General features: G+C 33.3%; 1 protein-coding gene across 6 annotated transcripts in view; it reads left to right on the top strand.

The window, feature by feature from the left end:
* The window catches only part of NOVA1 (NOVA alternative splicing regulator 1), a 150,343-nt gene that overhangs the window by 20,301 nt on the left and 102,892 nt on the right, over window positions 1-27,150 (top strand). For 2 of the 6 annotated variants that reach the window (XM_060619408.3, XM_060619409.3), the window contains one exon: window positions 7,600-7,754. The exons of the other annotated variants lie outside the window; for them this stretch is intronic. The gene's annotated coding sequence lies outside the window, so the exon portion shown is untranslated. The remainder of the gene's footprint in view (window positions 1-7,599; window positions 7,755-27,150) is intronic. 6 annotated transcript variants of the gene reach the window in all.

Here is a 27,150-nt window from a genome sequence, read left to right as displayed (position 1 = left end):
CTCAGTCCTTGGACCGCTCCATACTTTTTCTTGTACATGTTTACACCCTTGGAGATCCTATTCATATTCAGTGTCATGGCTTTAAATAACCATCTGTTCTTCCATGACTACCAAATGTTTATATCCATTCTGGACCTTTCATCTGATCTCTAGACTAATGATGCAGTTACCTACTGGGTATCACTTGTATGTCTAATAAATATGTTAGAATGAAATATTCTGATCTTTCAAATCTTCAAATCTACTTCTCCCACCGTCTTCTCTATCTTAATTGCAACCTCATCCTTACAGCTGCTAAGGCCAAAAATCTTGGAGTCATCCTTACTTTCTCTCTTTCTGTTAAAGTTTACATTGAATCCATCATAATTCCGACTTTGTTCAAGATTATTTGCCTAATGTGAAAGCCAAAAGCATATATTAAAAACAAAGTAAATATTGTAAAAATGCATTCTGTTCTGCTTACCCAGGTGCAGAATCAAGGAAAGATGTAGTTAGCTGTGAGTTCAGTGTTAAAACTCTGGAGAGGGGCGCCTGGGTGGCGCAGTCGGTTAAGCGTCCGACTTCAGCCAGGTCACGATCTCACGGTCCGTGAGTTCGAGCCCCGCGTCAGGCTCTGGGCTGATGGCTCGGAGCCTGGAGCCTGTTTCCGATTCTGTGTCTCCCTCTCTCTCTGCCCCTCCCCCGTTCATGCTCTGTCTCTCTCTGTCCCAAAAATAAATTAAAAAAAAAAAAAAAAAAAAAAAAAAAAAACTCTGGAGAGTGACAGAAAGTAACCTGTCCTAGTTACTGGATTGACCAGACTGAGCCCTCGAATTGTTCATTGTTTCAAAAGATAAAGCAATGGGAAATCTAGATTCATGTTTAATTTTATGTTATAGGGAAGTCTATAGGAAATAATCTGTATTCTAAGGATTATAAGTATCAGTACAATCATAATAGTAGCATAAATGTTTTATACCTGCAGGAATTGATTTTCAGAGAATAAATATGAAGCAGTAGAATTAAGAAAATTCTAAATAATGCCAGTTCATTGGATTGTATCAAAATTGAATCTTTTGAATGTTGAGGACATAGTTTAAAATGCAAACTGTTAGTTTAAAATGTAAACAATATATACATTGTGAATGATGGTTAAATATATACTGAACCATTTGGAATATTGTGCCAAATCAAAACTTCATCTTTTTTTGAGGATTATACCTTAAAGAAAATACACACCTAAAAAAATGAATTACCTGAGTGGTAATTGTTTTCCTATAAAATATTTTGAGATACTTTTATGCTTGTCAACTGGGAACTTCCTCATTTTGCTGTCTGTCCATGAAATATTATTCTAGTTAATGGACTTCATTTCTCTTTCTAATTTAAGTCAATTAGTTTTCACTTTACTATTTTATGTTTCTCATTCTGAAGTCAGTTATTAAAGGAAATTGTATTATTTCAAACACAAGGAGAAAAAAATAATTGAGTTTTTATAGTGCTAATATATTTTCAATAAATAATTATGTATAACAATTTTGATTTCTTTCTAATTATACATTTCATTGGTATGTCTTCCTGGCAAAAGATCTTTGATCTCTGGAAATAATCTGCCAGAATAAGATAAAATCAATCTGTATACCTGTCAATGTATAGATGATTCAGTAGAGGAAGTTTCAGTAGAGGAAGGAAAGCTGATGGATGTGGCCTCCTGGAATTTAGGGGCAAGAATGTGTGTATGCATTTGATTTCATTTTTACATGCAACATTTAAATTTGATTTTTGTGGCTCAAAATTTTAGCTTAAAATTTGTGACTTAAAACATTTTATTTTGGCATGCTTAGTAATTACATACTTCTTTCTTAAATCATTCCTTAGTATTATTAGTGCTCATTTATGTGAGATGTGAGTTTGCACATCATTCTTACATACTATTTTAGAAATATCTATATGATACTATTTTCATACAGGTGATAGAGACAGATTTTATATAGGCTTTTCTGATTCCAAAGCCCATTCTCTTTTTATCATATCATATTATGTTGTCAAAAAATCCTTTCAGTGAAAGCAGTTTTCCCATATTTTACTCATTTTGAAGTTTTTTTAATTAAAATTTATTTTTAAAGTATTATTACATCATTGGCTGGTTTCAGCATACTCAAGTCATGCTTTTAAATTTTCATCTGTGTAAAATAGCTTTAAGATTTGTCTGCATAAGCAAATAAAGCATATTTAGACTATGGTTATATTTAATAAAAGTTATATATGAGAATGAAATATAACTAGAATTGTAACCTAATTGCTGATTCATAACTTGATATTGTTTCTATAAATTTGGTATTGACTAAGTTAAAGATGTGAAGTAAAGATTTACTTATTTATGTACTTAGCTAGCAAATATTTATTAAGTGTGAATTGCATAGTGGGCATTTCGCTATGTGCAGAGATATTAAAGACCAAATATCCTCTCAGAGAGAGGATATGAAATGAAGCTGGAGTGTCTGTCTAGAGGGTCTTTTAGTTGTGTCAAATAATTTGGAGTTTTATTTATTTTAAATCTAATTGTATATAATATGTTAAAACGACTTTCTAAATCTCTAGTTATTACATATTCAAACCTATATGGATGATCAAAACACCTATATGGTAGAGGGTATTTGCAGTTGTCAGAGAATTATTTAGTTAGAATTTACCTAGGACATATTTGACAATATAGTTAGCATTTTTTAATATTAAAAGGCATTATGTTTGGAGTAGCTGGCTAACTTTAAAAATGTGAAGTTATTAGGTAACTATTTTCTGATAACATTTTTTTTTTAAGTTTTAAGTAACCATTCATTTGTATGGCTCTGTTTAAAGCTGGAACCAAAAGTTGTTTGCTGCAAAATATAGCTTTGTATTAAGACTTTGTTAAAGAGAACGATGTGTATGGAAACTATCAGAATTAAATGATTTGAAATTAAATATGAGTGACATTACCAAAGTAGCAGTGAATGTGTTACATTCTACACTAACCATATCATTACTGTTTTACTTTTTCCAGTTTTATGGTATCCATTTCTGTTCTTGAAAATCTTTAAAAATGTGTAATCCTTGTTTTCTTGAACTGTCATTATTTAAGATAAAAGTGTAGGGTCTGATGTTGCTCAGCCTCATACTTTTATTGTCATCCACTTTTTGTACTTTTGCTCTGAGGTCACTGAGCATCCCTAGATAAAAGACTAAAATTGGACCAATTGATTCTGCTATTCAGCATAGCATATTATTTCCAATTGAGCCAGCTCATGTTTGTTTTTTTTTTCCTTTCAGTAATCTCCATTTAGCTTTCTATCCTGTGCCTGTGCTTCAAACTTTCCATCTTTGTCAGCCTAGCAATTCACCCAACACCTTCATACTCTGTAAATGAACTTGCTTCAGTTTCTTGAGATCATCTTCACAGACCTCCATTAACTTCTTTTATACTTTATATTACTCTGTAACTTTGCTTTTAATCTTTTCTTACATTTATCTTTTGAGATAGAATTCTCTCTTCATCTTTTGAGGCTATATTTCAGCCTGTTTCTTTTTACCTTTTTTAGACTCTTGTTTTATTATCTCATTCTTTTGGATCTTTTTATTTTTTTCATTAGATCCTTCTCTTTGGCTTAGAAATCTCTTCAGTTCTTATTTATCTTAAAGTACAAAACACTACATCCTTTCTTTGATTCTGATAATTCTCTTATGGTTACGCCTCTCATCCCTCTGCAGATTTTCTTGAAAGCATAATCTGTATGCTGAATTTCCGTTTTCTCAACATTCAATGCTCCTGAAGTTATTCAACTCTCTTAAAGTTTTGTTATCTCTTAGTTCTTCAACTCACTGAAATAACTTTTTCAATTATCTAGTCATCACCTTCTTAATTTTCTGGAGTATTCCATGTTGATAATCACTCTCTTGATACTTTTCTTCCTTTGACTTTGTTGACATCGTAAGATTCTGTTTCTCTTACTGTCTTTCTAACTGTGTCTTCTTAAGCATTTTGAGGAGTTTCTCTTTTTTAAATCATCCCCTCAATGTAAAATTACATTAGATTTTGTCCTTGCTCCTATAGTTTTTTCTGACTTTATTACCTTTGTTCAGATCATTCTTAAGACCATATGTTTAGCTCAAAACTGTTTTGAACTTTAATTTGTGTAGTTCTCATCATAGATTTCATGTGTTTCAAAAAAAGCTGATTATTATTTATTTTTTATTTTTTTTTAACATTTATTTATTATTTAGAGACAGAGAGAGACAGAGCATGAGCATGGGAGGGGCAGAGAGAGGGGGAGACAGAATCTGAAGCAGGCTCCAGGCTCCGAGCTGTCAGCAAAGAGCCCGACGCAGGGCTCGAGCTCATGAATTGTGAGATCATGACCTGAGCCACCCAGGTGCCCTTAAAGCTGATTATTTAAACCTTATTTACAATCTTTCTGTTACCTTGCCCTAAAAGTACAAGTTCCTTAATATGGTTCACATGATTTGCCCTTTTACTCTTCTTTCCAGAAATAGTTGGTTTTCTTTCCATCTTAATCCTTTATTAAATGAAACACACACAACATACCCACATGCGCGTGCACACACATGCGCACACACACACCACTATTCCTATGTATCATTAAGGTTCCTACTTATATATGTCATCATTTATAAAGTCTTTCGTGACCATGAAAATCTAGTTAAGGCACCCTTCTTTTATGCTCATGAAGCATTCTGTTCTTAATGTTCATTGCAATTGTAAATCTTATCTAGCAGAGTAAACTACTAGCTCATTGATAATACAGACCATATCACCTTTACTTACAGTGTATCCCTAATATTTGACATAAGATCTTAATGAAAATGTAGTCTTTTTCTTTTGAGTACCCTCAGCATGTAGAGATCATTCCCTTGTTTGGCAACACCACAGTGGCAGGGTACTCCCAAAGAGAGACTGTCTGATCTCAGTTGTTCTCTGTTCTCTTTAGAATGTAAGATACTTATTTCCTCCTTCTTCCCTTCTTCAGATTCTAGTTTCCAAAACCGCAGGCAATATGAAAGGCATAATTATTCATTATATTACATATGTATCGAAATCTTTTTTTTTTTAATGTCTTATTTATTCTTAAGAGTGAGAGCAGGAGCAGATGAGCGGCAGAGTGAGAGAGGGACACAGAATCTGAAGTAGGCTCCAGGCTCTGAGCTATCAGCACAGAGCCTGATGCAGGGCTTGAACTCACAGACTGCGAAATCATGACCTGAGCCGAAGTCAGACACTTAACCGACCGAGCCACCCAGGCGCCCCTGTGTCAAAATCTTTTAATCCATATTGTTTAGTCTCTAATCCAAAATAACACGTCACCAGTCTTTGCTCTCTACTTCACTAATCTGTAAGTCAGGTGTGAGTTGATACAGAGGAAGGGAGAGAACAAATTCTGTAACCCATCTACTTCCATATATATGTGGTCAGTAGACTGACCAGGAACAATACTTATGCGTATTTATAATCTGTGAAAAGAAGCATTTCACAGAATTTAGGAGGATTAAATGAGGGAGAACATGAATGATACATTGAACTTAGGCCTGTTTGGAATTATTTTAAAAGGTAAAGTGCCCACATACTATAAAACTTATGGAAGATTCTATTTCTGCATATTACAGTATCGTAACACTGCTTCCTGAAGAGGTGATTCAGGAGATGATAGTTGTGCCAGAGTGATTTACCCTTATGTGTTGTTTTGGGAACAAAATGCCACTGCAACTTTTACCTGTGGTTTTAGAATATATATGTATATGTGCATGTAAATGTGTCTGTATATTTGTATATAAGTGTACATATATATTATATAGATAATAGCCCTCCTTAATCTGTTTTGCTGAGAAGTTCACCTTGACAACTGCAGTCAAGTGATGAGATTTTCAGTGCTGAGATTTGCAGTGCTACAATCACAGTGACTGAGGATGGATAACTTTAGTCAACTCAGTTTTTGGAAATAATAATTTATATCTTTAGTGAGGGAGAAAAGTATTTCCTCCTGTTACCTTTTTTGACATTTACTGTTGTAGATCCTTTCATATAAAGAACCAAGAATGGAAGTTGTAAAGCCATTAAGTAATGAAAACAATGGACTCCTATTTCTGTATTGAATCAGAACTTCAAAATTATTTGGGCTTATTTCATTATGATACTGAAGATCACAAAGAAATAGTATACTATTGAGGAACTAAAGATTTGAAACAATCTGGGACTAATTCTTTTCAATTAGAAAATTGCCTTAGGCTACTTTCTCAAGTATTACAGTAGTTGAAATTGGGTGTGGTAATTATTCGTCATTAATAATGGGCAAGTTTTACGTCTTAAATTTTGCCGCTTTGAACTTTTTGATAGTTTGTATACCTAGATCTGAGTCTTATCCAGTTACTTTCCATGATAAACAGAATTTTCTAGATAAAGAAATAAGATTGCTATGCACATGTAATTTTTAGAAATTAGATTGGAAACATTCTTTAACACTCAACTATATCATCCTTATCCACTTCTTGGTCTTTGTTAATATTTTAATCATCTGTTTTGTTGTCAAGAAATATGATCTAATAAACTGCATGCAAATGCAGACTATAATTCAGGCTTTTAAATAATTCACATTTCCTGTTCATTCAATCAAAATGTTTGTGTTTTTGGGGAGGAAAATGGGGAAGAAATGAATTAAAATGTAGTATGATATTCTATATGCAAGATACTTTCATCGGTTCTTTCATTTCAGTTTTTTTTCATTTCTAGAAGTGTTGTTTGATTCTTTTTCAGATTTCTTTGCCCATATGTTTACAAGACTCTACATACTTATTTTAAATTCTCTGTGATAATTCTGCTGTTTCTTTTTTCTGCTGGTTGTAGCCATGCTTCCTTGTGCATTTTGTAAATTTTTTGTTGTTAATTTTTGTTATAGTTCATGTAGGAATTTTTGAAACCTTGGATAAAGGTGGTTTCCTTCAGAGTGATGTTGCATTTATCTTGTAAGGTGGCTGTGGTCAATCCTAATTGGAACAACTTGAAACTGAATTCTTGGCTTGAGGTCATTTGAACTACGGAGGTCTGAATTCAGGCTGAAAACCTGCTTGAAAGTGGACTTGTAGTTATGAATTCCCAGAAATTCCTCCTCCACACTTTCCAAGTGTGTGTGCTGGGGGACTTGTCAGAATGAAAAGATGTTTCTGTTTAACTCTTACACTGTATTGGTGTCAGGATTATTGGGGACTCTTCCTAGGCTGTCCACCTTGGACATACTCTGTGCTTTTTTTTTTTTTTTCCTAATCCTTATGGTCAGGAAGATAAAAAGACAGAAGCTCAGATTACCTTGGTTCATCAAATGTACTCAAAGTGAATATGCTCTCAAATGTTCTACTTACTCATCTGGGTTCCTGCATTCATTTAGGTCTTGACTTCGATATATATTACTGTCTTGCTAGCTAACCAATGCCATTGAAGAATGTGTTAGTATTTTTCCCCAGTATGTTTAGATGTTTCAGGTAGAAAAGCTGATCTGATTATCTAATGTACTATTTTGTAATATATAAAGAATGCTATATTTTTTTATACCAAATTATCTTACCTGTTTCCCCTAGGTACTCTTGTAGTCAGTACATGTATTAAAACCATTTCAGAAATGAGGTTACCTGACCTAAGTCATGCAGCTGTAACTGAAGAAGGTTGATCTTTATACAGATTGATCTATCTGACTCCAGAGTCCATGCTCTACATTGTACAACACTGCTTGCATGTGAGTTTAGATTCTTCATCTACAAATATTTGTTCTAAATAGTATTCATTTTGTTGATCATTGGTGGTATATATAAAGAAATGGAATCCTGAATTCGTATCTGCAAGGAGTCTTGAGAAAGAAGATATAATAACCATTACTATACTGTAGAGTTAGCAGTATGTGTCAAAAACAGGTCATAAGTGCACTGGGATTCCTTTACAAAAAAAATCTATTTTCTATTTTCCCTACATCTCTCCTGTTATCCCAATGTTATCTGCTTAGTTTTTTTTCTAACATCCCAGCAGATCCTTCCTTATAGCCATCTTTCCCTTAACTTTCTCATAGCAATCCTGTCAGTATTTTTGTTAGGATTTGTCACCTCCTAAATATCAAGAAACTCTTCAGGCGTTACAAATGCATGCAGAAATAAACATAATACAGTATTTGCCAAGCTTTTCTCAGTAAAGACACAGTAGTGCAGGAGAGCTTTATTGATTACCAAATGGAAAACTATTAAATAAGAAAAAGCATAACTGGTTCATCTTGAGCAAGAAAAAAATTGCTTAAGATGTTCAGATGTTTTTCCTTTTGAGATAGCTACTTCAGATTTAATAGATTTGAGAAAATGGAAAGTTAATGAAGCAGAAGAGTGGAAATGAAACAGGTATAAAATAACCATGTGCATAATAGAAGTGATCTTATTAACAGTTGTCCAGATTAGGTTACACTAACCACTACCAAACTATTCAAATCAAACAAGATGTGTAAATGTTGTAGGATAATGCAAATAAGAGAAACTATAAATAAATTTTTCTAAAAGCATTCTTCATAAATTACATTTAAAATTGATTATACTGTATATTATTTTAGATTTTAACATTTAAATCAAAAGTACATAGACTTTAATACAGTTGCTGTTTAGATTATAACTTAGCATCTTTTTTGTGAAGTTTATTGGGAAAAGTGAGCTAAATTAAAGGAAAGTATTTTTATAGGAAATTAAATGGATTTTTTTTCATTTTCTAGTCATTCATTGAACTCATTTTCTGTGAGAGATACTTCTGAGTACTACTGAAGAAATATATGAGGTTCTACTTTTGGGAGAGGCAAAAGAAAAATATGTTTGTCTAAAGATTGGTCTCTTAGGGAAGATTTTAAAAAGTAGCATTTAGCCCTTTAAAAAGTATGTGAATGGCTCTATTTGCTTTTCTGATCTCTTATTATCACTCCTGTTGTCTTCTAATTTTTATTGATAATGGAAATTACCAATGTCAATAAGAAATACCAAGTAAGAAAGAATAATTATAATGGGTCTTCTTTCTCAGTGTCTGTTATTTTACTTTTAGAACTATAGTTTTTGCTTTCATAGTCTCGGTCATATTATGGGATTAATTTTCATATTAGTTAAGAGGTAAAATAGATAATAAGGGACAGAATGTAGCAAAATGATAACAATAGTGATAATAATACAGCTAACATTTATTGACCATTTACTGTTTATAAGACTATATTCAACACACTACATCTTATTCGTTCTGGCCAGTAATTTTATGAAGTAGGGTCTATTCTTTTTTTTTTAATGTTTATTTTTCAGAGAGAGAGAAAGAGAGAGAGAGAGAGAATGGGGGAGGGGCAGAGAGAGAGGGAGACACAGAATCCAAAGCAGGCTCCAGGCTCTGAGCTGTCAGCACAGAGCCTGACACAGGGCTTGAACCCAAGAACCCTGAGATCATGACCTGAGCCGAAGTCAGATACTTAACCGACGGAGCCACCCAGGTGCCCCTGGGTCTATTCTTACATATAAAAAACTAAAGCACACACAGAAAAAAAGTTAAATCACTTTCCCTAGGTACTTAGTTGTAACCACTGAAGCCAGACTAGAAAACACATGTATATAGCAGTCTGCATACAGTTGATTTTTAATGGTAATTCTTGTTCTGGTGACAATGAACTAGACCTGGAATTTGAAGCTACTGATAATATAGAATAGTTCTGTTAATAGCCTTCAAAATAGATATAATATTTTCTTAGAAGTTGCAAATCTGTTATGTACCCTGTGTCTAACCTTAAACTCTGCTTAAATTCTTTAACCATGGCATTAAGATTTAGTTAGCTGTTTTGTTATGTCAAAACATAACATTATGACATTTTTGTTTTTTACTTTACCATGATTCTGAAACAGTATTTCATCATTCATGTAATTCATGTAGTTTTGTTCAAATTATATTTTCATCTGTGACTTTCTCCTCCATGCAGCATGTTTTCCTACCAGTTTTTCAGTTTTATTGTATTTTCTTTCCTTTTGCTCATTTAAATGCTGTATAATGATCATAGATCGATTTCTGAGTTACTATGTTTTTTTTTCTATATGAATGCCCATTTTATGTCTTTCTTTTTTTGTTGTTTATTTTATTTTTGAGAGAGAGAGTGAGTGGGGGAGGAGCAGAGAGAGGGAAACACAGAATCTGAAGCAGGCTCCAGGCTCTGAGCTGTCAGCACAGAGCCCAATGCCCGGCTTGAACTTACAAGTCCTGAGATCATGACTTGAGCCGAAGTCAGACACTTAACCGACTTAGACACCCAGGTGCCCCTATAATGTCTTTCTTTATTTAAGAACTTTATCTTTACTTTGTGTTCTTATGCTCCTTTTTTCTTGTGTCACATTTTCAGTACAATCAGGGATTAAAGAAGATTAAAAAGAAAATGTGGTGGTCCTGGTTTTAAGTTAGTTTCATTTGTTAGTGACTTCTTTTTATTATGTAGTTAGTTCATTTCCATCCAGTATCATTTGGTCCTTACTGTAGAACAGTGTTCAGTGCTAGATTACACAAATGAATGAGCATGGTCTGCCTTTTTTCTTTGTCTATGCAGTCTCTTAGAGTGTCTTGGCCTCATATCATACTGAACTTTTGGTCTTTTATATATGGAAGCCAAGAAGTAATAAGACAGATCTAGAATAAGACAAGAAAGAAAAAAGGTAAGGGAAAGAAAAGAGTAGAGAGTGGTGGACTGTGGGAGCAGGTGTGCAAGCACTGTTGTACTGGGACAACAGCAGATACTGTGGCACAGAAAGAAGCCCCTGGAGGACAGAATGTCTTTGTAATCTTGCAAGCGGAAAGGGTGCTTAACAGACCTCAAGGGCAGCACTGTAAAATAGTGAAAGTCTTAGCCACAGGATAGTTGCCCATCATCTGTTTTGGGGTAGAGGATAAGTCAAATAGCTACCTAGATATTAAAAATGATAACATTTTGTTATTGCAGAAGTGCAAGAGTCCAGGTACAGTGCATATAGATGAAGAGCAAAGTCAAACAGCTATTGTGGTTTTTTTCCAGACAGAAAGGCCAATGACAGAAGTGAATTTTCTCAGTATTGACTTAACAAGGTGACAGCTCCTCCTGACTTCAATAGCTCTTGCGTTTTATCTTTTGTTATTTACACTACCTTGCCACACAGTATAATAACTGATGCTCACAGTGATGATCTTACTGTATCAGAAATGTTTAAGTTGCATACCTAATGTTTTATGAAGTTAGGGATATATATGATACATTTTAGAAAAATTTCCATAAATGTATTTAAAACTCAGGTATAGTACTTAAAGGTTTCACTTTTTAAAAAAAATACTATGATGGGAGAAAACCCAGTCCCTACCTGAAATCAATTTGCATATCTCATGTGTAATGCAGAGACCTTAAAGTAAATTTCATCATGTAGGTTTTAAAATAATTTTATCAAAAAGGACTTAAAGCATTTTACATAAGTACAAATTGCAAATTAATATGATTTTTTTGTTGAGCCTTAAATGACTTGTAACATTATGTATATGAAAGATTTAACATTTTTATCTCACAGAAACACTAAACCAGACATACATGTTAGACATATTTTAATAATTAAAATAGTCCTTTACCACATTGTTTATATATTACAGAGTAATAGGGTTATTTACTATCAGTTTTGTTATAGTTTTCACCCATTTAACTAACTTACCATATTTAGTAAGAGAAAGAACAAAGGCTTTGAAATAAGTCCAAATAGAGTATGAATTTGTCTTTTCATTTCATTTGTTAACACTGTGATCTTTGGGCAAGTGGCTTGATCTCTTTTAGTTTCCTAGTATAAATATGGATATGGGAGTACCTGTTGCAAAGAGCTATAATGAGTGATGATGTACATAAAAACTATAAAAATACAAACTGAGCCCTCAGTAACTCATGTTGTCTCAGTATAAAGCAGCATGTGGTTACAAAATTATGTAAGAATGGCTTCTTGATTTTTACCTTAATTAGCAGTGCTTGAGGTTCTCCGTATGTACCAAAGAAGAATGACTCAGATCTACACAAAACTTATTAGTAAAGTTAATTGTAATTAAAATTGTTTGACATTTCTTCTTTCACTACTCTTTATTTATTAAAGTAGCCATTGTATATAGTTTCTTCAGGCATGGATGTGAAATCGTGTTGTGGAAAACTTTTGTTTTTGGAAAATAATTATTACTCTGTATCACATGTATGCCAGTTCACTGCTTAAACATTTTCCATCAGAACTGAAAGTATGTTGAGAGTTTATATCCCAGGGGATTACAACAGAAAGGGTGAGAAGCAGCTGAGCAAGGAATTGAAGAATGAATGCTGACTAATTGTCCCATTTATGCTCCGTATTCACTGGCAACCAAGTAGTTCTACTTTTAATTTTAGTCTTTATTCTTATACAACCAAAGAAACAGTAGGTTCTGTTTACAGAAAATGCTCTACTTAAAAGCAGTTGCAGTTTCAGAGAAGAAAAAAGCATTAGAAGTTAACAGGTCTCAGGGAAGGGAATGAATTATGTGTAGTGATGTGACAGTGCTGTAAAATATTTTAAAAGTCTCTGGAATTAGGAGCCCCTGGGTGGCTCAGTTGATTAAGTGTCTGACTTCGGCTCAGGTCATGATCTCGCCATTTGTGAGTTCGAGCCCTGCGTCAGGCTCAGTGCGGTCAGCTAGGAGCCTGGAGCCTGCTTCAGATTCTGCGTCTGTCTCTCTACCCCTTCCCTGCTCGTTCTCTGTCTCTCTCTTTTTCAAAAATAAACAAACATTAAAGAATTTTTTTAAATTTCTGGAGTTAGATTTCCTACTGAATTTGGAATTTTCTGTCTTCCATTCATTAGCTATGTAAACTCCAGCAGTTTACTTAATCTGTGTTTCAGTTTTCTTGTGTGTAAAATAGGAATAGAAATAGTACCTATGTCACAGAATTGTGAGGATTACATTAGTAAATACGTATAAAGCAATTCATACAGAGCAGTTCATACACAGCAATTGGAATAGTGCTTGACATATTGTAATGTTAGTTACCATATTTAACTAGGTCTAAAAGTACCATCGTTTGTAAGATAAACTATTACTTTATGTACCAAGAAAGAAAAAAGTGTAGAAGGATATGTGTCTTAGAATCATTGCCATATAATATTGTTATTAGGTAAGTAAATTTAATAAGCTTTTCATATTGTGATTCTTCTAAAGGTAATGTTTTTTTTTTTTCTCCTTCTGTGTTATATTGGTAATATTTCACTGACTTTAACCAGATACATTATTTATTTTAGGGGAAAAATAAAAATATGACAAACCATGTATGGAAGTATTTAGTTTGTACAACTCTTGTTTTGTCAATTTATAATTTTTGTGGGAGAAATTCTCATTTTAAATTTATAAAGTAAATATTATTTGGCATTCTATTAATTTTGAACACACTTTCATATATCTCTAGCACATTCATAATAATAGCTTGTAGTTACGTCCTTTGGAACCTATAAGATTCTAAAGTGTTTTGCAAATAACGACTATATATTGTGTTTAATAGATTTATAATGCTGAGTAGAACATAGTAGTAAAGATAACAGCCTCTGGGATGAAATTGCCTGCATTTAAATGTCAATTCATTCACTTATTAACTACTAAAGTCACTCTGCCCCTGTGTGCCTTTCTTTTCATATCTGTAAAATGGAGACTACTTCACAGAATTGAAATTTATGTGAAAAGTGCTTAGGACAGTGGCACTTAGAAAGTACATTGTGCTTGCTTGCTTGCTAATTTTTTATGTTAATTTGATTTTGCATTGTAAGTATTTTTTGAAGTTCTAATAAATTTTATTAACCAGAATTGTTAGTAAGCCAGATTATTCTAAATTTTACATTTATTTGTTTATTTGTTTATTTTACTCTTTTAAAATGTAAAAAAAAGACAGACCTAGGGCTGTTTAATGCAGGACAGAGTGTTCTGTATACTCCAGAGATCTGGTGCAAGTATGATAATTGGTATGCATAATAACACCTAATCATCGAGAAGGTAAGGAATGATATTTGATCACTCAAGATTATGTGTGGTAATTAAAAATATCTCTTTAATAACAAATTGTGAAAAAAGGAAAGTTTTGTCACTTGAAGGTATATGTTTCAATTCATGTCTGGATTTTATGTGAAACAGTGCTGGTTCTGGGTAATTTAGATTATTACTAAGTTAAAGTTTAGAAATTGACATCAGTCATGTATTACTTCACTTTTTAAGTAGGCAGTTTATCTAATTTACTTTCTTAGATTGATTTTAAAAGCTTAAATAATATATGCACAAAAAGCAAAAAAAAAAAATTGAAAGAATTGAAACTAAATGACTGCATTCCTGTTTCACTGCCTGACATCTTCCACAGTCCTACTCTCTGGAGGCTGTCACTTTGCACTTTTGGAGCTGTTTCTTATAGCATTTCCATATCTTTAAATAATACATAAAATTTTTTTTAATGTTTATTTTTTGAGAAAGAGAGAGACCCAGAGCACGAGTGGGGGAGGGGCAGAGAGAAAGAGGGAAACACGGAATCTGAAGCAGGCTCCAGGCTCCAGGCTCTGAGCTGTCAGCACAGAGCCCCACACGGGGCTCAAACCCACGAATTGTGAGATCATGACCTGAGCCGAAGTCAGGTGCTTAACCGACTGGGCGCCCCCATATTTTTAAATAATACTTTTAAACTGTTGTGTATTGATTGATCAATTTTATCTTTATTAATTTCACTTTTTATTAGTTGGAGATTTATTATTCTTGTATTTAGTTACCTTGTTCTCATGTATTTACACAGTAGTCACTCCATTTTCTCAACATACTTACCCAGTAATTTTGCATTATATCAGCACTGTTATATTATCAATATGGCTACTTTTCGAATGAAGTAATGCATTCTAATTGTCTCCTTTGTCTTGCTTTCCCCTTTTTTCTGCAGTTAGTAATTACTTCATTTTTGTTTGCTTACTTTTTGTGTACCTACTATTTTTTCCCTTAAGTATTTCAACATCTGTTATATGCATATCAATAATTTCTTTGAATGCTCAAATATGATTTCAAACACTGTATCAAATACAGTGTTTTGTTTTTTTTTTGTTTTTTTTTTTTTTTTTTTGTCTGGAGACTTCTCTTTCCATTATGGTCTGTTCTCCATTTAGATTATTTGCTTTCTACTCCTAGTACGTAGTGAATATCTTGGGGCTTCCCTTAGCTATTCTGCAGGGCCAAATCCTTTAGTTCCTGAATCCCATGCCCCCTCCCCTTTTTCCTTTTTTTTTTTTAAGAAGTATATTTTATTTTTCAGATGCTTCCTGATAAAGGAGTCATAGAAGTTTGCTTACTTGAAAATACCTTATCCCATTATCACTTTTGATATTAGCTTATATAAATAATTGCAATTTATAAAATGAGTTTTCCTCAGAATTATCAAGGCATCACTCCCATTCTTTTCTCTCTTTTTTTTTTACTTTTTTTTTTTTTTTTTTGCTACTTATTAGGACATTTTCTAGACTTTCTATTTCATTGAATATTTCATTTTAGCTACTTTTATTTTCTAAATGTTCTTACTGTTTCTCTGATTTTTTTTCTTTTTTTTAACATAGCACATTGTTCTTATTTTGTGACTCTAATTATCATTTCTTATGTCTAGGAGGATGGTATTTTTTTTTTTTAAGTTTTCTTCTGCTCTTTGTGTTGTATTTCCTTTGAGTACTTTTCTGTTTATTTATGTTGGTTTTAGTCTTTCCTGTTGGAGACTTTTCTGAAAGCCTGGACTTAATGAAGTACTACAGATTAGGTTGGAAGCTGCGTGTCTGGGGACAAGAATTGTTGCTTCGTGAGGCTTCATGAAGATGATCAAGTAGAGAGCCAGAATTTTTCTTGGAGATGCCAGATTGTGGTATCTATGTATCTATTCTCTGGAGTCTTAAAAGTTCTCCAGTGAGTTTGCAAATATTCTTTCTGAGTGGTTTACATCTACCTGCCAATTTGTAGGAACCAGTTCCGGTCCAATTGACCCTTGTTCCTTGATGTTTATATATGTTGTACTTGCTAATGTTAGGAACATCTCTGATCTTCTAGAAGTGACAGAAAACATGTGAAGTTAGGGTAGTTTAGCCTGTGTGTAAAAATGTTCTCTGTATAGCCTTTTAGAGAATCCCTCAGTATTCATTGCTAACATTACCTCTGCGTTTCTGGGGTTCCATTAAGCAAATTATCTTGATTCTATTACCCTGTTTTTTCTGCCACTTAGTTTTCAGCTTCCTCTACTGTGCTGAATCACTAGACTTCTGCCCGACTTTTTCATTTTCTGAAACCATGTTTAATTTCTTGTTTGCTGTTGTCTTCTGTACCATTTTCTTTGTCCTTTGGTCATTTTAGTGGAGTTTGAAAAGGTAGTGTGCTGAATCTGCCATATTTACCGTAACAGTGATATTATTAATAATAATACTAAGTAGCATTTATCCAGTACTTTACCATGTGCTAGATTTATTCTTAGTATTTTAATGCAGATTTTCATTTAATCTTCAAACAAATTTCATTAGAAAGACACTACTGTTATCCTCATTTTATAAATGAGGGAACAAAGTGAGAAGTAATTTGCCTAATGCCACATAACTAGTAAATGGCAGAAAGATTTGAATCTGGGAACTTGTAGAGCCTGAGATTGCTACTTTATCATTATAGACCAGAAGTCTACAATACCTTTATGACATTTAGAGTTACTGAAATGAACACACATCTTAAAAATCACTTTAAAACAGGCAAGTCACTAGATCATTTAGAGGAAAACCTAGTATTTTATAAATATGCTGCATATAGACACATTCACAAATGTACATACAGAAGTTACTTATTGAGTGAAGAGTAATTTTTCTGGTAACACAAAGTTTAATATAAACTATTAATTATCATTTACCACCATTTTTATAAGTTTTTTTTTTTTTTAATGACATTTACTGTCTGAACTGGACACAGTGTTCTACATACTAGGCATACCTAAATAAAATCAGAGGACCAATAAGTTTTAGTTGATCTTATAAAAGTTTTCCCTTTATTTAAAAATTTCAGGAAAAGTGGAAATGTTTGTTTGCAAGATTTAAAGATACTGAATAAATAAAATTTTTATTTTTTAAAAAATACTATAGTCAAACACTTGAAATTTAAAATAAACTTAATTCTACATTGAGTATCACTAGCCTAAAATAAATTCTATTCAATATACTTTGAATATATATAGTTATTCAGTATCAATATCAATATAGTTATTTTCTTCATAATAATAATAAATCATTTCTATTTGTGTAATTTTTTTATCCTTTTATTTCTTCAGTATAGACAGAACCTATTGCCTTCCTGCTGAGGATATAATTTCTGAATCTAGGCAATGTACCGTCAGCACAGTGAAGCAGGAAATTATTCTCCTGTGTCAGCTGCTGCTGTTAAAGAATAAAGAAGGTTTGGGATAGGATGCAATTCTATTATCTCTACTCACAAATCTCATATGGCATGCAAATAGGTTTTAAATTCAAGACAGTTCAAAGCTTTTTGTGACAAGAGATACTCCCTGCCCTCAGTCCTTCATCTATTCTCTCTAAAAGTCCCAAGTATGTTTCAAAATTCCATGCTTTTTTCCTTTTGCAGTGGCAGTAGTCCCCAAACTTATTCAGCTTTTTTTAAGTGATAGAACATGTGTAAATCATTGTGTTCTTCAGAACACCGGGAGCACTGGTATAGTGCTTAAACTTAACATGAGTAGAGCAGCAGCAGTGATAATAATAATAGCTAATAATTATATAGAACTTAATGTGAGCCAGGAACAGTTATAACTACATGCTTTCTATATTTTAATGGAATTAGTCCACACAGTAATCCTGTGACATAAAGGGATTTGCTCAAAGCATATATGTATGCATGGTCCATATATATGTGTATGTAAGTGTGTGTGTGTGTGTGTGTGCGTGTGCGTGTGCGCGCACGTGCATATATACATATCCATAAGTATATGGAGACACATTAATTATATTACTTGGAAATGTATGTATGTATACATACATATGCAAATATATGCATATTTGTTATATATGTAAATGATTTTTTACCTGTAAAATTAAAGGCAAAGATGGGATTTGCTCATAGCTTGCCCCTAAGGTCTGTTCTCATAACTACCATGTTATGCTAATAGAATATTCTAGTATAGGCAATTAGCAGGGAGCTATCAAATATTAAAACTTAGATAAAATGTCAAAATTAGGTAGTTTTATCCCTTAATCTAATTTTATATGAATTGGGCAAAGACTGGTGTTACTTGAGTTTTATCTCCAAAAAACCTCAGGAAGTTATAGATCATCACTTTGTTGATAGTCTCTACACTATGTTTTTACATGGCATAGATAACAAATTTATATTATTCAATAAAGTTTTACTAAATTATTACAATGAATGATTTTAATATTATATTCCTATAACTCTGTGACAGAGGAAACTATAACAGTCAATTCTTTTTTATTTGATAAATTATTATTTAAGGACATGTATTATTAAATATGATAAAATACATTATAGACATTATAAGGAATTCTGAGAGATTCATGTACATTTTTAGCATCCTTAAATTAGGGGATGGTCTCAGAGTCATGAAAAAGTGGGTTTTATTTTAAATGTCATTATAAAGTACATATTTGGTATATGATCTCTTGGATATCATTCATGGATATTTAGATTTGAAAATGTCGACAGCAATTGATGATAAGAGAGTCTCAAATATAAGCCTGTCTACATAATATAAAAATGGTATTAAAATTTATAGTTATCCCATGTTTTTAAAAATGGGTGTTCAGTATACTTTCCAGAATTATGGGAACCAGTAGAGTATTTAATAAGTGATAAGTGTAAGATTAATTCCACATTGTTGGATGCAAACCAGATTTTATCTAATTATTCTCTTTAACACAGCTACCAGGGTATTTCATATTTTCCTAAAATTGATGGTTGTCATTTTACAAAAGATGCATTAGAGTCATAAATGGTACTGAAGCATATTTAAAGATAAATCAAAAAATGATTGCACAGAGATGTACATAGATCTACAGATCTATACACTTTAGAAAAGTACATATATATAATTTTGATCTCAAAGAGTAGAAAACCATTTCCCTCTCTTGGTGAAAAATAATCTCATAGTTAATTTAAAATTTCCTGGTCCATACAAATTTTCTGTTGCATCTGGGTAAGACCTATAATATGTAGGCAGGGAGGAAAAACTTATCCTTGCATTCTTTTGATCAGGAGTTTTCTATTTCAGTTTGCTGAGACAATATCACCTAGTTCCATCCTAATATCATCAGGTAGGCAAGGGAATTTTAGAATGATTAAAGTAAAGCATGAATATTTTTAAAAATATAACCTTAAACTCTTGGTACTGTTATATCCATAGCATTATCTGGGTTTCTGAAATTAAAATAGCACATTAAACCTAACAAAATCTCTTGGCCTATTTAAACCTTGTTTCCCAGATACAGCTTTTCTATATATAGATTACAGTTTTATTGAGTTTTATGGTATAAATTACCTTTATAAACATATAACTTAATGTGTACTGTGATCCTACAAACTGGAAATGTTACTTGCATGTGACGAAAGCAAGTTTGGTTAGCTGTATGTTTAAATTTATTTCTTACTTTGAACAGGAAGTGCTTATTATGCTCCTTCACTGTGTTCCATTTCAAGTGCAATAGCTTGAAAAAGAAGCTTCAGAATGAAAATATATTTTGGTAAGACTATAAAAAAATAGCTTCACAAAAGAATGTCATTGAAAAAATGTGGAACAAAAAAGTTTACCTCGATAAACTCATTTGCATATCAGCCATCATAACAGTGTTACCATTGTTTCTCTACCTGCATTGCACTCAAGTCACCGTATTTTAAAATTAGACATAATGTGTCTCTTGCATAATTTACTTTCATGACAATTGCTGAAAAAACAATATTATCATTTACATCTAGATTTCTAGACCTATTTCTATTTTTATGTAATTATTCTAAACCTTTTACTTCTTGATATCTTAATATAACAACCAGTTTTCTTTTTTTAATTAACAAACTTCAATTTGTAGAGCAGTTTTAGGCTTGCGGAAATATTTAATGCAAAGTTCAAGGAGTTGCCATTTACCCTTTTTTGCCCCTCCTTTTCCTGTACCTCCAGAACACTGTTTCCCCTTTTATTAACATCTTGCAATAATGTAGTACAATTGTTAAAGTTGATGTACCAATATTGATACATTAATAACTGAAGTCCATAGTTTATATTAAAATGTTTTAATGTTTTTATTCGTTTGTTGAGAGACAGAGAGAGACTGTGAGTGGGAGAGGGGCAGAGAGAGAAGGATACACAGAACCCGAAGCAGACTCCAGGCTCTGAGCTGTCAGCACACAGCCCAATGTGGAGCTCCAACCTACGAACCTTGAGATCATGAACTGAGCCGAAGTCTGCTGCTTAACTGACTGAGCCACCCAGGCACCCCCATATTTTACATTAGAATTCACGCTTTGTGATTTTACAAACATATAGTGACATATATCCATCATTACAGAATCATGTGGAACAATTTCTAAGTATCCCCCCTGTGTTCCACTTGTTCATCTCTCCTTCTGTCCCCATGCATTTCTGTTAGTCACTCATCGTTTTACTATCTTTATGGTTTTGCCTTTTCCAGAATGTCATATATTTGGAATCATAAAGATTGGCTTTTTTCATTTCGCAATATGGGTTTAAGGTTTTTTATGTCTCTTGGTGCCATGATAGCTCATTTCTTTTTATCACTGAATAATATTCTGTAACATGGATATACCACAGTTTGTTAATTCATTCACCTGTTGAAGAACATCTTGGTTGCTTCTAAGTTTTTGCAATTATGAAGAAATCTATAAATATTTATGTGTGGACTTTTGTGTGGACCTGAGTTTTCAACCCCATTTGTGTAAATACTGAGGAGTGTGATTGCTGGATCATGTGGTAAGAGTATATTTTGTTTGAAAGAAATTGCAAACATTTTCAAAAATAGCTGTACCACTTTTCATTCCACCAGCAATGAATAAAAGTTTCTGTTGTTCTACATCCTAGTTAGCATTTGTTGGTGTTTTGGATTTTAGCCATTATTATAGGTGTGTAGTAGTATCTCACTGATTTTTTAAATTTGTAATTCCCTAATGAAATACTGTTATGAACTGAATTATGTCCCCCACCCAATTTCATATGTTGAAGTCTTGACCCCTAGTACCTCAATATGTGGTTTTATTTAGAGATAGGGTCTTAACAGAATTAATCAAATTAAAGTAAAATTATTAGATTGGGTCCTAATCCATTATGGCTAGTGTCCTTATAAAAAAGGGGAATTTTGGACGCAGTGATATGCATACAGGAAGAATTCCATGGACACATGAAGACTGTCATCTATAAGCCAAGGAGTGAGGCCTGGAATCTGAATCCTTCCTTCATAGCCCTCAGAAGGAACCAACTCTGCTAACACCTTGATTTTGGACTTCTAGCCTCGAAATTGTGAGAAATTAGTTTCTCTTGCTTAAGCTATCCAGTTTGTGGTACTTTGTTATGGCAGCCCTACCAAGCTAATAAATATATTCAGCATCTTTTCATATGCTTAACGTGCCATCAGCTTATCTTCTTGATGAGGTATGCATCTGATTTTTTGCCATTTTTTGTTGTTTTCTCACTGGTAGATTTTAAGGTTCTTTGTATATTCTTTCTTTGTATATTTGGATATGTGTTTTGCACATTTTTCCCCATCTGTGGCTTGTTTTTCAATTCTTAACAGTGTTTTTTTTTGCAGCGCAGTTTTTAATTTTAATAAATTCTAACTTAGTTTTTTTCTTTGGTGTTGTCTTAAAAGTCACTGTCAGTCCCAAAGTCATTACGATATTCTTCTATGTTATACTTTAGAGGAATGTTGTAGCTTTGTCTTTGATTCATTTTGAGCTAATTTTTGTGAAAGTTTATCTGCATCCAGATTCTTTTTTTTTGAATGTGTATTCTTTTTTTTCAGCATCCTTTGTTGAAAAAATTATCCTTTCTTCGTTGATTTTTTTTCACTGAATTTGCCTCATTGTCAAAGATCATTTGATTACATTTTTTTTGCATTTATATCTGTTCCTTTTCATTGATCGATTTGTCTGTTCTTTCACCAATACCACATTGTCTTGATTACTGTGGATTTATAGTAAGTCTTGAAGTCCTGTAGTATCAGCCTCCAACTGTGTTCTTCTCCTTTAACATTGTGTTGACAATCTGGCTAACATCTATTTTTAAATGTTCGTTAATTTTTGAGAGAGATAGGGCACAAGTGATAGAGGCGGAGGGGGAGGCACAAGTGGAGAAGGGGCACAGAGATAGGGGGACACAGAATCTGAAGCAGAGAATCTGAAGCAGGTTCCAAGCTCTGAGCTATCAGTGCAGAGCCTGATGCAAGGCTCGAACCCTCAAACCATGAGATCATGACCCAAGCTGAAGACAGACACTTAATCTACTGAGACACCCAGGTGCCCTTAACGTTTTTTGTTTTCTGCTTTTTTATTTTATTTTTTTTTAAATTTTTGAGAGAGAGAGAGAGAGAGAGTGAGCATGAGCAGGGATGGTGCAGAGAGAGAGGGAGATAGAGAACCCCAAACAGGCTCTGCGCTAACAGCAAGGAGCCTGGCACAGGTCTTGGTCTTACGAACTATGAGGTGATGACCTGAGCTGGAATCCAGAGTCAGGACCTTAACTGACTGAACCACCCAGGTGCGCCCTCACGAACATTATTTACTAACAGTGAATTAACATGTGAGTGTGGATGACTTGAGTTTGTATGATTTTCCTTACTTTCCAATTTAATTTGTAACTTACATTATTTATTCTTACAGCCTTTTAAAAAGAGGTTAGAAAAAAAGCTATAATTAGAGAACTCAGTTTTGTAATTTTGACTTATATTTTCTTTTCATTATGTTGTATCTCTGAGAAGGACTAATAAAATATATGTCGAGTATGCATGGTATAATTTAGGATGATGAATGATTATAAAATGAATGGGGACTTTACATAAACTGTTGCAAAATAACATCAATGTAATAGGATCCTGAATTCTCTAAAAATGTGACATTTAAACAGAGATAAGGTTATGCATAATTTAGCCATGTAAAATACTGATACTCCTTAATTTATTTTAAAGGATATATCTGAGTTTTTAGGGAATTCCCATTAAATATTAATTTAAGTATTAAATGACTTGAAAGAGTGTGATTCAGTTTGAGGGAAATTCCTAAGTTACTAACTATGAGAGCGGAATATTCTTTAAAATTGTGTTTTAGATTACTCCATTGTGAATATTGAAAGTGTTCCTTTAGAACAATAAATATTCTAACCTGTTTTTTTTTCTTTCTTTTTTGCTTTTTCCTTTGCTAGAGCCTTTTTGTTCTGCAGGCTTTTAAGTTTAGCATCCTATTTAGGAGGTTTTACTTTTTAGCTTGTATACAAGCTATTTGTTAGTTTTTGGAATAAGACCTATATTATTTATAAATGTTCAGAATGTTTCTTTAAGTTTTATATAAGGGAGAAATCTAAGGAATTCCTGACAAAATGTCTGTAGTTATATTATTACCAGTTGTTCTTTAAGAATAAGAAGTAAGACTGATAATGCAGGCATTTAGCCTGACATTCATGTAGTATTTTAGATGGAAAGTCAGAAGCACGTAGTAGCTCTTTGGTGCTAACCATTTCATAATATGGTATGAATCAAGATGAGGAATTAAATGGAGATGCAAATATAGAATGGCTTTTTTTTTTTCTCCTGTGGCACCTTTGTTTATAATTAGTCAAGTGATTTATTTATTTCTTTAAATATCTCAAGAAAAATAGCTTTTTGGACACTTTAGGAAAAGAGTTTAATCTGACTTTAATCTGGTAAAGTCTGTTTATCTGACCAGTTTGAATTTTTAACCTCATAGCCCAATTTAAAACTCAGCTTTTCCCCTTCTGCTCATTGCCACTTGGCTTTTCTAGGAGATTAGAGTGTGGAAGAGTTGAATCTAGTCATTCAGTCTGTTCACTCCTGTGAGTGGAGAGTGAGCTGCTTTTTTGTTTTTATTCCTATTTCTCCTCCTGGGTTCTGGTACCTAAAGGAGAGATGGAAAGATCTCCTACTTAAGTAGGAGAACTTTAGTTTTCTTTTTCTCCTCTGCTGAAAACTGACTAGACCTTAATGCTTTCTGTCGGGGAAAGAGACAAAAATACTGGCTTTCTGATGCATCACTTACTGTAAAACTTGTTTTGGAGGTGAGATATTTTTGGTGTGTCAAGTTCCATCCAGTTCCGGCTTGTCTTCTACTTTTTTTCAGTTTCTACCTCTCCAGGATACTCACAGCCTCTGGCTGCTGGGATCCCCATTGTCTGGAGGCTCAAGTTCAGCTACTTTCACAGTCAAGACACTCTTTGCCATTACAGTGGTTCTCTTTACCCTGCTTTCCAACTTTGAGTCTTTTTTCCCCTCCCCTCAGATAAGTCTACCAGGATGATAAGCAAGCATACATGCAAGCAGAAGTCCAACTGAAAGATAACTGTCTTCCTTCTTGCCAGTCTTTGGGACCCCCTCATACTGGGTTTAGATTCTTGGACAACAGCACTGTCCAACTACATTAAGTCATTGAAGGAAACTCTCAAGTTGGTTGACTCACTCAAAATGAGACAAAATGGGCAGTTTGGGATAACAAAGAATTGGGGAAGGTAAACATGTTTCAGTTATGAAGGAGTAGTTGGTTTCACGTTTGATCTCTGACTTCTGAATGTTGAATACTTGATTGATGATTTTTTGTTCTTAGTCTTGAGTTCTAATTATCAATCCCACCTCATATTGTTATGTAAATTTTACCATAGTCTCGCTGGTACTGTAGTATCAATGCAGAGTATATGTCTAAACCCCCCCCAGTGGATGCCTGAAACCACAGACAGTAATGAACCCTATGTATAGTGTTTTTTCCTGTACATGCATAGCTATGACAAAGTTTAATTTATAAATTAGACATGGTAAGAAATTAACAACAATAACTAATAATAAAATTATATACTGTAATAAAGTTATGTGACTGTGGTCTGTCTCTCACAATATTGTACTGTGCTCAGCTGTCTGGTGATGTGAGGTGATAAAGTGCTTCTGTGAATGAGATGAAATAAGGTTAATGACAGGCGTTGTGTTGTAGCATTAGGCTAGTATTAATCTTCTGAGGATACGTTAGAAGGAGGATCATCTGCTTCTAGACAGCATTGACCACAGGTAACTGAAGCTGCAGAAAGCCAAAGTGTGGGTAAGGTGATTTCCATTCTTGCTGGCTATGATCAGTTCAACCACAGCAACTAGTATGATCCTTACAAAAGATTAAACAAGTGATATTACTCCGCCAGTCAAAATATTGCAGTGGTTTTCTCTAAGAGTTTTTTAAAAAAAGTCCAAAGTCCTTATTATGGTCTGCAAGTTTCTGTGTGATCTGACACCAGGTTAAAATTTTTATCACTTGCTCCTGTCACAGGACTTTGCTCTTATTGTTCTTTCTGTGTAGTGTTCTTACCCCAGATAGTCTGTGGACTCCTGTCATTTCATTCTTTGTTCATATACTGCTGCTTCCTTTGGTTTTCTCTGACCACTTTGTTAAAATAGTATATTTGTTAGTTTGTTCCTATAACTTGCCTTTCTTTTGTTTTATACCTGAGTCATTTCCATACATTTTATTATAATTTAATAGTTTATTATCCGTCTCTCTCATTAGCATGAAATCTTTGAAAGGTCATTGGCTCCTTTGTTCAGTGCTTTACCTAGTGTCTTAAATGGAACCTGACTCATAGGAAACTTAATTTTTTTTGTTGACTGAATAAATGAAGGAATGCTAGTATCTATACTCAAACTTTAGAAATAGCTTTGACTTATCTCACAATTTTTAGTCTTCTAGTGTTTTTACATAGTAGTATACTTTTGTTTTTTATAGATTTTTTTAAAATCATAATTATATATTCCCAGTGTTCTCATCCCAGTTGAACCATCCACACCTCTAGTTGGTCTTCCATGCTGCTGCTAGAGTGATTTTTGTTAAATGCTTCTCAAGTTGCCACCCTTTGGAATAAAATATTTTAAAATTCCTGAGCCTAATTGGACCTGTGGCTGTTGTCCTTCTCACTGACCTGTGCATGTACTCTATGTTCTACTAATATCCTTTTCATTGCAGTATTCTGAATGCTTTCATATGCTTCTCTCTTACTCCTATACCTTTATGTAAAGGCTTTCCCCTTTTTATCTTACTGCTAGATATTTTATTAGTGTGTGAATACATAAAACGTAACTCCTATCATGAGAAGGCTCTGGAAAAAGTTCTTTACATTTGAAGTGGTTGGGAGCCGTGTGTGTGTGTGTGTGTGTGTGTGTGTGTGTGTGTGTGTATACATATATATATATATATAAGCAAACCTTTCATTTTCTTCGCTGGGTACCTTTAATACATGGTGAGAGTTCATTTGTCATTTTTGATGAGTATTTAAAAAGTTGCTACAGTCTTGAAGAGCACCATAAACACTCTTTTGTAATGTTCTTTGTAATGTGGAATTTATTTCAAAGGTATGGCTAATCTACAGATGTTGTAACTCACAGATTATTTTTAAAGGCTGTGCATGTATGAATGTATATTGAATCATTACCTTCAGCAAGACAAACTGAAAGGAATAGGGAAAATAATTTACGAAATTAAGAGTATTGCTTGTAGTATAACCTTTTCAGAAAATATGGTCCCTTGATCGGTTCTTCAAATTTAGATTTTTTTTGTTTGTATATTATTATGTGTGTGAATTAAAGGAGGGACTGATAAAGGAAATGAAATTATTTTATATAGGCAATTGAAGCTCTAAATATTTTCCATATCTGAGCCTGTTCAAAATAAGTACAGTGTCATAGAAGGGATCAGTGTGGCCTTTTGGGAAATGTAGACTATAGGAGTACATAGCAGTGTCTCAAAACTTGTATGTAGCAACTTTGCATCTAAAATAGTATAGAAATGTATAGTTTGCGATGTTGGTCTCT

Source organism: Panthera onca, chromosome B3, assembly GCF_046562875.1.
Source record: "Panthera onca isolate mPanOnc1 chromosome B3, mPanOnc1 haplotype 2, whole genome shotgun sequence".
Taxonomy (NCBI): domain Eukaryota; kingdom Metazoa; phylum Chordata; class Mammalia; order Carnivora; family Felidae; genus Panthera; species Panthera onca.
This window is presented reverse-complemented; position numbering and strand designations above follow the sequence as displayed.